Source organism: Rattus norvegicus, chromosome 1, assembly GCF_021556685.1.
Source record: "Rattus norvegicus strain SHRSP/BbbUtx chromosome 1, alternate assembly SHRSP_T2T, whole genome shotgun sequence".
In the NCBI taxonomy this organism is placed as follows: Eukaryota; Metazoa; Chordata; class Mammalia; order Rodentia; family Muridae; genus Rattus; species Rattus norvegicus.
The window spans coordinates 181,304,990-181,317,651 of record NC_141534.1 but is presented as its reverse complement, the minus strand read 5'-3'; the positions used below and the strand labels follow the sequence as shown (position 1 = coordinate 181,317,651).

The following is a 12,662-nucleotide window of genomic DNA, read 5'->3' as shown; positions in this document are numbered from 1 at the left end:
TTAATTGGGGACTACAGAACCAAAGGCCTAAAGCTGGTTTAAATGACTAGAAGTCTCAATGGCACTATTCAAAGCTAGGGCAAGCATAGAAAGGCCTTACAGTTACACCAACGTCCTTGTATCCCTCACCCTAGCTACTCTCTTACCTCTCTCTCCTTTCCTTTATAACAGATTTCATAGTCTATGCTTCCAGTAATGATTCCATCTGCTCACTGTATTTCCAGCAGCTTTGGGTCTAGTTAGGTGGCAGGTGGCTTGCATGACGCTCTAGACCAAAGCACAGAGTAGCTGGTCTGAGGCCCCCAACCCATCCTCTACCCCAGCCCCTACTTCCCCACCCCCACCCACTCACCCTCTATTCTACCCCACCCTTCACCCAGGCACATGCCCCCAGCCATTCTCCACCCTCCACTCCCCACTCCCCCATCCACCCCCACACTCTCCCTAACCCCCACCTTCCTCTACCCTCCACCTCCCTACTGCCCTCCCATCCCCCACCCCCACCCACTCTGTACCCTCCACCCCACCACATGATCCCTTTGCTTTACGGCTTTATGAATCACTTGTAGAAGGATTCCAACTTCAAGATGTTGGAACCAGGCTTGGGGCATGGCTATGCGGTGGAGCACTCTCCTGATATGTACAAGACCCTTTCGGTTCTGTCCCAGCAAAAGAAAAGAAAAAAACAAAAGGAATTTCCACCACCCTGAGCTCATCAGCAACTGTGCCATCCTACCCACTGACTCATAGGTATAAGAAATGAAGCGATATAAATTTACCTGCCTGCAAACCCGGCTCTCAGGAGGTTGAAGCAGAAGGATCAGGCGTTCAATGTCTTCCAGGGTTATAGAGTGAGTTAGAAACTAGCCTGGGATACATGAAATCCCGTCTCAAGATTAAGAAAAGCAAATAAACTTCCAAGGAGTCCTACGCACCGCCGCTTGTGCGGCCGCCATGTCTCTAGTGATCTCTGAGAAGTTCCAGCACATTTTGCCAGTACTCAACACCAACATCGATGGGCAGCGGAAAATAGCTTTCGCCATCACTGCCGTTAAGGGTGTGGGGCGGAGATATGCTCATGTGGTGTTGAGGAAAGCAGACATTGACCTCACCAAGAGGGCTACCCAGCTCACGGAGGTTGAGGCGGAGCGTGTGATCACCATCATGCAGAACCCACGACAGTACAAGACCCCAGACTGGTTCTTGAGCAGACAGAAGGATGTGAAGGGTGGGAAGTACAGCCAGGTTCTGGCCAATGGTCTAGACAACAAGCTGTGTGAGGACCTGGAGCTGCTGAAGGAAATTCGAGCCCATGGTGGGCTGTGCCTCTTCTGGGGCCTTCGTGTCCGCGGTTAGCACACCAAGACCACTGGCCACAGCGGCCGTACTGTGAGTGTATCCAAGAAGAAATGACTCCTTGGGCCTTTGCTGTTAATAATTAGTTTATATGCCTATGAAAAATAAAGAAAAGTAAATAAAAGCACATTTGTGCTACCATCGCTGAAATTTCAGGCTTCTTTTTATTCCCACATAGCCTCACACTTTTAGTTAGGTTTTGGATTTTCTTTCTTTCTTTTTTCTTTTCTCTCTTTCTTTCTTCCTTTCTCTCTTTCTTTCTTTCTTTCTTTCTTTCTTGGTTTTTGGGTTTTTTTTTTCTGGGGGGGTTGTTTGTTTTTTGTTTGTTTGTTTGTTTTGTTTTGTTTGGCTTTTCCAGGCAGAGTTTCTCTGTGTTACAGTCTTGGCTATCTTGGAACTCATTTTGTAGAACAGGCTAGTCTTGAACTCACAAAGATCTGCCTGCCTCTGCCTCCCTAACCTAGTTCTTTAAAATTTAAAAGAATAATATCACTGTAGACATGATTCTTAACCTTTTTCCTCTCTGTTGATATTACTCATAGAAATGCCACAATTTTATGTATGTATGTATGTATGTATGTATGTATGTATGTATGTATTATATGTATGAGTGCTTTATCTGCATGTACACCTGCATGCCAGAAGAGGGTATCAGATGACATTACAGATGGCTGTGAGCCACCATGTGGTTGCTGGGGAATGAACTCACGACCTATGGAAGAACAGCCAGTGCTCTTAACCACTGAGCCATCTCTCCAGTCCCCATTTTTTTTTATTTATAAGTGAATGATTTGACCCAGATAACTGTCTTCGTCCTAAAGCTTCTTCCTTCTCTGCCTGATGTGACAATGTCACTTCCTGATTTTCATTTCGTTTTCCTAGAACGTGGGATTTGTGGGTAAACAGCATTGGTTTTTCGATCAGAAGGGAATGACAGCTCATATCAGTTTAAACCTCGTTATTTAAAGATTTCTTTTTACTCTGTGTGTGTGCGTATGTGTGTGTGTGTATGTGTGTATGTGTGTGTTGTGTACATGAGTACAGGAAATCTTGCAGGCCAGAGGTATCAGATACCCTGGAGCTGGAGTTACAAGCAGTTGTGAGCTTCCTGACACGGATGCTGGGAATTGAACTGAGGCCCTCTGTAAGAGCAGTGCATGTTTTTAACTGCTGAACCATCTCTCCAGCCCCTGCACTCTATTTAAAGACTCCTTTGGCTTTCTGAATCTAAGCATTTGTCCTTGGCATCCTCGGCTCTCATCGTTTGTCCAGAACTTAGCTTCCCACCCTTTCTTTTTATGACTTTTCTCTACATGGCTTACCTTGTGACTAGCACGGGCTTGACAAAGGATTTCTCCCCTTGGATCTCCCCCATACTTCTCTTCAACAAGTGGTGGTGGGAAACCCGAACACTCACTCTCAACAGAATGAAAGTCAATCCATATCTCTCACACTGCACAAAAGCATTAATTCAGAATGAATTAAAAATCTTAAACACTGAAAGCATAAATAGGTGTAAGAGAGCTTTCTGGAAAGGACTTGAACAGCACAGAAATAACCTGGCAAGGGGCATTGCACCAACTTAGAAAGCTTCTTTCCCACAGAGGAGACTATCACTGTAGAGACAAACCAGCTTAGATGAGGATGGAGGAAATCTTCAGCAGTTCTATTCAGACGTCAAGTTAATATCTACACTACATAAGCACAAACATGAAACACCAAAATGAGTACTCTGATCAATAAATGGACTAGTAGGTTGAACAGACAAATCTTTTATTATTATTTATTTTCTTGGCTTTTTTTTTTCTTTTTTTCGGAGCTGGGGACCGAACCCAGGACCTTGCAGTTGCTAAGCAAGCGCTCTACCACTGAGCTAAATCCCCAACCCCTTATTGGCTTTTTTATATGATATATTTCCATCACATTCTTCCCCCTCCCCCAACTCCTCCCACATCCTCCATACCTCTCTACCCATCCAGCTTCATGTTCTTTCTCTCAGGAAATACACACACACACACACACACACACACACACACACAATCACACACAATCACACACAATCACACACACTCACACACACTCACTCACACACTCACACACTCACTCACACACACTCACACTCACTCACACACACACACACACACACACACACACACACACACAGTGGAATCTGTTTTGTGTTGGTCAATTCCTCCTGAGTGTGGGATCTGCTCTAGAGTGTGACTGATAAAGCCAGTGTCACACAACTGGAGAAAACTGATTGTCCCTCTCCCAGCAGGTAACAATGGCAAACAGCTTTTTGGTTAGGGGTGGGACTTTGTGCCCACTTCCCCTTCTCTATGCTGGGGCTTTTTGTTGAAAAGACAATTCTTAAAATAAGAAACACAAATGGCCAATGTTTTCTTTAGTGTTCAACACCCATAGTCGTTAGAATGAAAATTAAAACTACGTTGAGATTTCATTTCATACCAATCAGAATGGTTTTAAAGAAAGCAAATGACATCAAATGCTGGCTAAGTTGTGGGGAAAAAGGAATTCTTACTCAATGCTAATAGGATTTTAAACCAGGGCAGCCACTATAGAAATCAGTATGGAGGTTTCTCAAAAATACTAAAAATAGCCTGAGCTGTACCAATCATAGACACACACCCCACTCCCTCCCCACACACATATGCACCACTTGTGTGCTTAGTGCCCAGGAAGGTTAGAAGAGAGCATTGGGTTCCCTAGAAACTGGAGTTATCGCTGGTTGTAAACTACTCTGTGGGACCCAGGAATCAAACCAGAGGCCTCTGTAAGAGCAACGAGTGCTCGTAACCACTGAGCCATCTGTCCTGCCCCCACCAAAGGACCCTTACGTGCTCTCACAGAGACACTTGCACAGCCAGGCTAGCTGCTTTACTTGTCACAGAACTAGGAATAGAACTAGATGTCCATCAGGGTATAAAGAAAACATACACATAAACTGTAAAGCTTTGTGCAGCCATAAGGAAAAATGGAACCATGGGAAATTAGAATATCCTAAGTAAACTAGAAAGACCCAGAATGACAACACATCTCCTCTCATACGTGGTCCTACTTTTGAATCTTTATTATGTGTGAAGGGGGTGTGGGCCGTGAAACTAGAATGAGAACCTTGAAGGGGAACTAGAGGGCAGAAAGGGAGGGAGAGAGAGAGAGTCACAGAATGTATAGTATTTGGGAGGAGAGGAAGGGGAGGGGCAGAAACATCAACAAACAGAGCCTTCGTGATAACGCGAAACTGAATCCTATACTTTGCGTCCTAGTTTTAAAAGGTTGTTCTAGAAAGAAAGGCCTTCCTCTGTCCACTTCTCACATCTGTCCATTTGGTTTCTTTTGATGTTGTTTGAGACAGGGTCTCTCTATATAGAGGCTGTTCCTGGCTATCCTGGAACCTGCCGTGTAGACCAGGCTGGTCTTGAACCCACAGTGATACACCTGCCTCTGCTTCCTGGGGCTTAGGAGTAAAGGTGTGCTCCACCATTTGTTTTTTAATCAGTTTATCCTTTAGACACATGCGAAATTGCTCTTGTCAGTGTGCTTGTAGCCAGATGTGGTGACGCTGCTTTCAATCCCAGCAGTCAAGCAGGACTTCCAGGTCTTTGGGCTTAACAATGAGTTTCAGTCCATCTGGGCTACACAAGACTATACCTTAAGAGAATTGAAGATAAAATAAAACAGACAAACAAAACCCATAATTGCTTAGGATAGTGGCGTGTCTTGAATGCCTTTAGTGTGTCTCCACTTTTATGACTGGTGGTAAATTCATGCACTCTTTTCCATGAGATCTAGTGGTAATATGCAGTGTTTGGAATTATTTTCTCTATTAAGACAATGGAACAGTAAGATATATATATCAGTTTCCTTTGAAATTGTTTAAAAATTTTAACTTTTTATGTGCATGGATGTTTGGGGTATTTTGCCTGCATGTATGCACCACACGTGTGCCCGGAGACCACAGAGGACAGAAGAAAGTGTTGTGTTGTATTAATTATTATTCTGGAGGCCGCTATATTTCCTTGTTGTCTTTAAATATTTTTAGGGGTTTCAACCCCATTTGTGACCATATTGTTTCCTGATAAAAGACACAGAGATCTTTAGATTTAGAGTAAGCTTCAGAGCACTAGAGCTGAGCAGATGTCAGCCCTCTGTGCTATTTTGCCACTTCCCTGTGGCAATCCCGAGATATCACTTGCCACATTCTGCAGGGGCTGTTCCTACTCCATCACGCTAACCGGCATGGCCACGTGCTTACGATCCATGCTCCCCACCCCCGCCCCACCCCACTGACCTCTTCCTTCTCCCTCTCTTTCTTGTTCTCCTTGTCCCTACCTCAGACCCCAAGCCTGGAAACCTCTGCTCTCTTCAGCCAAGTCCAGCTTTAGGCATCTTTATTAACCAATCAGAGAAAACCGGGGATAGGGTGTACAGAAGAATTCACTGGGGCAGAATTCACTGGGGCAAGCAGTTCTTGGGATTTGGACAATAGCAGCACCAGACCAACCCACCACAGTGCCTGATTCTCTGGAACTGGATTTACAGACAGTCATGGGCTTCCACGTGGGTACTGAGAATCAAACACGGCTTCTCTGGAAGAACAGCTATGCTCTTAAGTTTGAGCCAACTCTCCGGCACCCACGTCATCCTTTTTTACAAATGAAACCCCCATCTGGAGGAGTAGACTAGTATATTAGTGATAAGGAACACGTGAGTTGGACTTTATCAAAACATACAAAACAGGGCTGGGTTCAGCGAGAGGATTCAGTGGTTAAGAGCACATATTGCTCTAGCAGAGGACCTTCCTGTGGTTCCCATTTCCTCAGGAAGCTCATAGCCACCTGTAACTCTGGCTCCAGGGGATTAACGCCCTCTTTCGGCCCCCACAAGTGTCTGCATGTATGTACACATACCCCTAAATGAATATCACACACACACACACACACACACACACACACACACACACACAAAATTTTATTTTAAAAAATTAAAACAAATGAAACCAGGCTGTGGTTGCACACACTTTTTTTTTTTCTTTTTTTTCGGAGCTGGGGACCAAACCCAGGGCCTTGTGCTCGCTAGGCAAGCGCTCTAATGCTGAGCTAAATCCCCAACCCCCGGTTGCACACACCTTTAATCCCAGCACTTGAATCTCTGTGAGTATGAGACCAGACTACAGAGAGAGTGCCAGGACAGCCAAGGCTAAATGAAGAAACCCTGTCTCGAAAAACAGGACAATTTTTTTTTTTTTAAGCAATGATATACAACTCTAGCTGAAGGCAAGGAAAATGTGTGTGTGTATGTAAGAAATGTACTGAAAAGACACTGGAAAAGTTGGTAGAGTCCACTAAATTACATAGGAACTAAAGGGAAGGCATCAGGACAGCTGTAGGACGTGGGTGGTGGGAGCTAATGGACTTTCTTTAGAATGCTGCTATTACTGGGATTCAGCTCTGGTTCCTCCTGCCTCAGAGTCTCTGTTCTGAGCTTCAGATTCCCACTCCTGGATTCATCATCATCTCTTGATGAGGTGGGAAAGAATTCAGGAGGTCCTTGCCTGAACCACTGGCACAGCCATAAAAGGAGCAGCTAACATGGCCGAGTTATTATTATTATTATTATTGTTGTTGTTGTTGTTGTTGTTGTTGTTATTGTTGTTGTGGTGGTGGTGGTTGTGGTTGTTGTTATCACAAGTAAGTAAGGGCCAGAGCAGGCTGCTCAGTAAACCTCATTGTTCAAATTCAACTAAAATCCATTTATAGCACAAATGAAGCCAGAGACAAGATATGTGACGACGATGAAGGAATGGGAGTCCTGTTAGCAGGCAGATGGTGGTAGGTCATCCTGGGCACTATGGCAGACCAGAGGAAGGTTCCACATTTACAGGTCTAGGCACAACTCCCTTCCAGCTGGTGGGGCCTATAGTAATACAATTCTAATACTGATGGGTCTTTTGGTTTTCCTTCCTTCTTCTCTTGGTATGTCAAAGCCTGGTGCCTGTACGCAAGCAACAAAAGTTTTGGGTTTCTTGGGAGTCCCAACACTTTATTTTTTATAGGAAGTTTCTTGAGTCTGAAAAACCTTCAAGGGGCCAAATAAAAATCTCTGTGGACTGCATCTGCTGTAGTTTTCCGTTTGTAATTTCTGATGTGCGTGTTTGTATAGAAACAGAAAGGGTCTTGGCAGAGGCAAGTTTGTGTTGGTTCCATGGTCTGGGGCAAACTATTTTTCCTCTTTAAGAATAGGAACAACAATTCCAACCCTCAGAGCCACACCCATCACACCCATGACTCAACGTACAGGAAGTTCTAAAGACGTCTCTAATAAAGCTGTCAGATTGCATGTGTACATCTGATTTTGCTCCCTCTGAAAAGACTAAAAAAAAAAAAAAACCTGTCAGTGTTAGAACTACAGTTATAGGACACCATCAGTTGGAATGGAGCTGTGCCTGCACCCATTTGAGAAGCAGAAAGCCAAAGGATAAGGTGTGTGTTGGGGGTCGGGGTGGGATGGGGATTAAAAAAAAACAGATCAGAATGAAAACATTAACTAAAAACTATTAAGAATCTGAAAAATAGATGGACCAGTACTAACTCCAACAAGGAGAAGCCAAGTAACTACATTCTAGTCATGAGAGTGAAAAGCTGGGGTGGTTTGAATAAGAATGGCCCCACAGGCCCACAGGTCTGAATGCTTAGTCTCCAAGCAGTAGCACTGTTTGAAAGGATTAGAAGGGCTAGGAGGTGTGGCCTTGTTGGTTAGAGGAAGTCTGTCCCTGTGGGTGGACTTTGAGGGTTCAAAAGCCCATATGAAATCACTGCACTCTTCTCTCTCTCTCTCTCTCTCTCTCTCTCTCTCTCTCTGTGTGTGTGTGTGTGTGTGTGTGTGTGCGTGCGTGCGTGCGTGCATGGATGTGGATGTAGAATGCTCATCTACTCCCCCAGCACCACACCACGTCTTCTTGCATGCTGCCATGCTCCCTAGCATAATAGTGGACTGACCTCTGAACTGTAAGCCAGCCCCCAATTAAGTACTTTCCTATACGAGCATCGCCATGGTCATGGTGTCTCCTCACAGCAATAGAACACTGACTAACACAGAGGCAGAGAGCTAATCCGATCTTACTGCAGAATTCTTGTGAAGCTCAGGACTGAGGAGATGGGGACACCAGAAATCTAAATCTAGGAAAATCATATGGAAATTACTTAAAAAACAAAAAACAAAAAACAGATTGTTGGGTCTGGAGAGATGGCTCTGCAATTAAGAGAACTTGCTGCTCTTGCAGAAGACTACGGTTTAATTCCTAGCCCTCACATGATGTTTCCTAGCACTCAAAACCATCTGTAACTCCAGTTCCAAGGGATCTGAAGTCCTCTTCTGACCTTCCCTGGGCACCAGGCATGTACATGGTGCATATGCATACATGCAGGCAAAATATCCATATGTAAAACAAATTAATCTAAACAAGAGAGAGAGAGAGAGAGAGAGAGAGAGAGAGAGAGAGAGAACAGATTTTTATTGTTTCTTCCATGTTTTTCCCTGAGTGCCTCTTCCTGACCTCTTCCAGAAGACTGAAGGTTCATTTTCAGGAAAACATTGTTTGAGCCCCTGGTTTAAGAGCTACCTATATGTGCAGTGTGACTGCTCCCATGCCTACTGAGGCTGAAGGCTGCCACTCCATGCTCCTCACTTTTCAGACCAGATACAAGTATCCAGACATCTATCCCTCAAGACAGACACTAAAACATTTTCTGAAGAGCCTGTTAAGTAAAACTAGAAACCAAAGAGCATAATTGTCTAGTCTATGAGTTTGAGGTTCCCTGACAAATGGCATAGTCAAAACATGGAAAAGTGAACTGTATTACTATGTAGCCCAATGTCTTACTTTTCGGTTGCTAAGAAAAGACACTGTGACCGAGGCAACTTACAAAAGAAAACATTTAACTGGGGGTGTGCTTACAGCTTTAGAGGGTGAGCCCATAGCCATCATGGCTGGGAGCTTGGTGATTGGCAGGCAGGCAGAGACTAGCTGTAAGCTTACATCTTATCTAAAAGTTGGAGACAGAGAAAGGGAGACTGGGCCCGGTGTGAGCTTTTGAAACCTCAAAGCCCACCTCCACTGACACACTTCCTCCCCAAACAGCTCTACTAACTAGGGACCAAGCATTCAAATATATGAGCCCATGGAGGACATCCTCATTCAAATCTACACCCAGGCTGACCTCAGACTTTCAGTAATCCTCCAACTTCCAGTAATCCTTCTGTCTCAGCCTACCAAAGTTTAGGATTATTTGTATGTGCTACCATACACACCCTGCTCAAATTATTATTTTTTTTTATTTTTATTTATTTTAGTGCCCACTGTTTTTTTTGTTGTTGGTGGTGGTGGTGGTTTCTTTGGTTCTTTTTTTCGGAGCTGGGGACCGAACCCAGGGCCTTGCACTTCCTAGGTAAGTGCTCTACCACTGAGCTAAATCCCCAGCCCCTAGTGCCCACTGTTAAACAAGAGCAGGCAATCACAGGATAACAAACTCCAGAGGGAACTTTCTGAGGAGTTCAAGACCCCAAGCAAACAAGCCAAGAACATCACTCAAAGGGTCAAGGATAGTTCATGAGAAGAAAACCTTCTGAATCACTGTAATTAATACAGTCAAAGAGATGCGCAAAGGTTGTACCTGCTGTTCTTATACGCAGTTGAAATGGTTTGTTTGCTATGGATGAGATCCGTGCCTGATGTATGTCTGTGCTCCATGTACATACCTTAGGTGCCTGAGGAGCCTGAGCTCCTCAAGACTGGGGTTACTGATGGTTGTGGTTGCCATGTGAGTGCTGAGAACCAAACCTGGGTCCTCGACAAGAGCCATAAGTGCTCTAAACCATGAAGCATCTCCCTAGCCCCACGTTTGCTGTTTTATTTCTTGAGACAGGGTTTCTCTGTGTAATAACCCTGGGTGTTCTAGACTCACTTTGCAGACTGGTCTGGCTTCAAACTCAAAGATCCGCCTGCCTCTGTCGAGTGCTGAGACTAAAAGAACGCACTAACCACTGCCCGGCCTAGATTTGCTGTTGTTAAATAACGGGACCCATACAGAACAACAAGAGGGCTCTTGGAAATTCAAAACATGGTAAGAAAATTGGAGATTTCAGTTAAGGAAATCTCCCAGAAATCAAGCGGAAGTTCAGAAGCAGCTAAGGAAGGAAAGACAGAGGATTAAAGTGAGAGGACCTAACTCACTCTGTTTTAGAACCGCCAGCCATGTTAGGCCTTAAGCTTCAATTTCGTAGGACAGCCCCAGGCTTCTCAGAAAAAACTCAAAGGGCAGTCAATCAGCAATTGCCCTGACATTTGGCCGAGGGTTTACAAGAGATATAAAAAAGTCTGTATCAGGTAACCCTCTCCCTGTCAAGGTACGAACCAATCAGAACAAATATCCCATACCATAAGCTCAATCAATCCTGATGAAGGTGACCTAACCACAACTGGTAAACCCCTTACTGGTTTTAAAAGGGGCCTGTGAGCTTCCCCTGTGGTCGCCATTTTGCTTGCTTGGTTGACCCGGGCGTGCTGGCTGTTTTTGCAAAATAAACGCTCCTTGTCTTTGCATACTATTCGAGTCTGGGGTCTCTACTTTCAGTGATCCTCGGACCCTTACATAAGATGCAACCTTCAGGGCTGACCTTCACATGGAGGGGCATTCCAGAAAAAAATTAAGAAAAGAAATCATAAGATGAATGAAAACGTTCCTGTCACCACAGTGACTTGCTCTGATTTTGTCTTGTTTTCACACTGAAAGGGCCCAGAGAACTAGGAATATGCTAAATAAAAATTAACCCATATCTCAGCAGATGGTGAAATTCAGAACATCTACTGTGAAATTTCCAAGCATCAGGAACAAAGAGATGATCCTAACCTTTCCCTCCACCCCCAAACACACAAGAGTTTGCACACTTGCTGGGGCTAAATAGCACATTCCTGAGATCCCAGCACTTTTAAAGGGGATTTCCACAAGTCTGAGACCAGCCTGGGCCACATAATGAGTCAAGGACTTCATAGTAAAACTGTGTCACAAAACACCCATTGTTATGGTTTGGATGTGAATGATGTCCCAAGGGCTCACGTGTTTAGGGTTTGGTCTTAGCTCTTAGATCCAATCATTGAGAAATGGAACATGAGGTTTCTGACCTAATCGATGGCCTAATCCATTGATAGATTCACAATAAGCTGGTAGTGTTGGAAGAGAGGTGATGGGGCTTTGATGGTGCCAAGGGCATGTTCTTTGGGGCACTAGCCCTCTCACTGCCTCTCTGTGCTTCCCAGTGGCTAGGACAGAAGCAGCTTTGCTCCCACATGTCATGATGCACTGCTTCACCATAGCCCAGAGACAATGGAGCCAACCAACCATGGTCTGCAACCTCATCCTCATCAGCGAACTAAAAACAAGTACTTCCTTCTGTTTGTCTCAGGTACTTGTCAGGGCAGTGAAAAGTTTACCCCTCACACAGTCAGGAAACAGAATGGCTTCCGTATTCTTTTCTCTTTCCTTCCCTTCCCTTCCCTTCCCTTTCCTTTCCTTTCCTTTCCTTTCCTTTCCTTTCCTTTCCTTTCCTTTCCTTTCCTTTTCTTTATTTACTTTTGTTCTCTTTTGTTTTCAGACTCTGTAGACCAGGCTGGCCTTGAATTTAGAGATCTGCCTGCCTCTGCCTCCGAGGTGCTGGGATTAAAAGTGTACCACCAACCCTACCTGGCAAGCTATTTTTTTTTTCAATAATCAGGTGTTACTGACTTTGTAACGATAACAGAACAAAGGTTCTGATCCTTCTTAATACCTTCTTGGGAATTCCCTGACCAGGTGGTTAAGTGACAGACACATGGCAGAGACGACAGGCTACAGAGAGTAGATGCCACACTGAGGTTTCTCCTCTCCCTTTTCAGCAGGCTCCTGCCATCTATAAGGGATGGGAGGCTCTGGTTCAGCTGTGAGTTATGCTCACACCCGAGTGTCTACCAGTGTGGTGTGCACTCCTTTTTCTTGTGACATTCTCTTCTCCAGCTCCTACCCTCCCACTGTCTCCACCTTCCTAGGCCTCGGCTGGTATAGTCTGGAGCATCAGCATATCATAGATGTCGAGGTTGGACCACCTAAGAGCAAATATCTGGAAATTAACTTTGACATTCGTAATATATGGCTAAAAGCTGGACGTGGTAGGTAATCCTGCCCAACCTGTCCCTTCCTCTGCTGTAGAGGAAGTTGTGTTCTCAAATCATCCAATACTATGTACCACTATGT

The 12,662-nt window shown here is 44.6% G+C and overlaps 1 long non-coding RNA gene and 1 pseudogene across 2 annotated transcripts in view; both read left to right on the top strand.

The window, feature by feature from the left end:
• Positions 1–12,662, top strand: part of LOC147996938 (uncharacterized) — a 49,323-nt gene that overhangs the window by 6,169 nt on the left and 30,492 nt on the right. The gene's annotated exons all lie outside the window — the stretch shown is intronic.
• The window catches only part of Rps18l4 (ribosomal protein S18-like 4), a 49,837-nt pseudogene continuing 38,058 nt past the window's right edge, over positions 884–12,662 (top strand). The window contains exon 1 of the transcript XR_015652370.1: positions 884–1,470. The product of XR_015652370.1 is annotated as a ribosomal protein S18-like 4, transcript variant X2 (transcript). The remainder of the gene's footprint in view (positions 1,471–12,662) is intronic.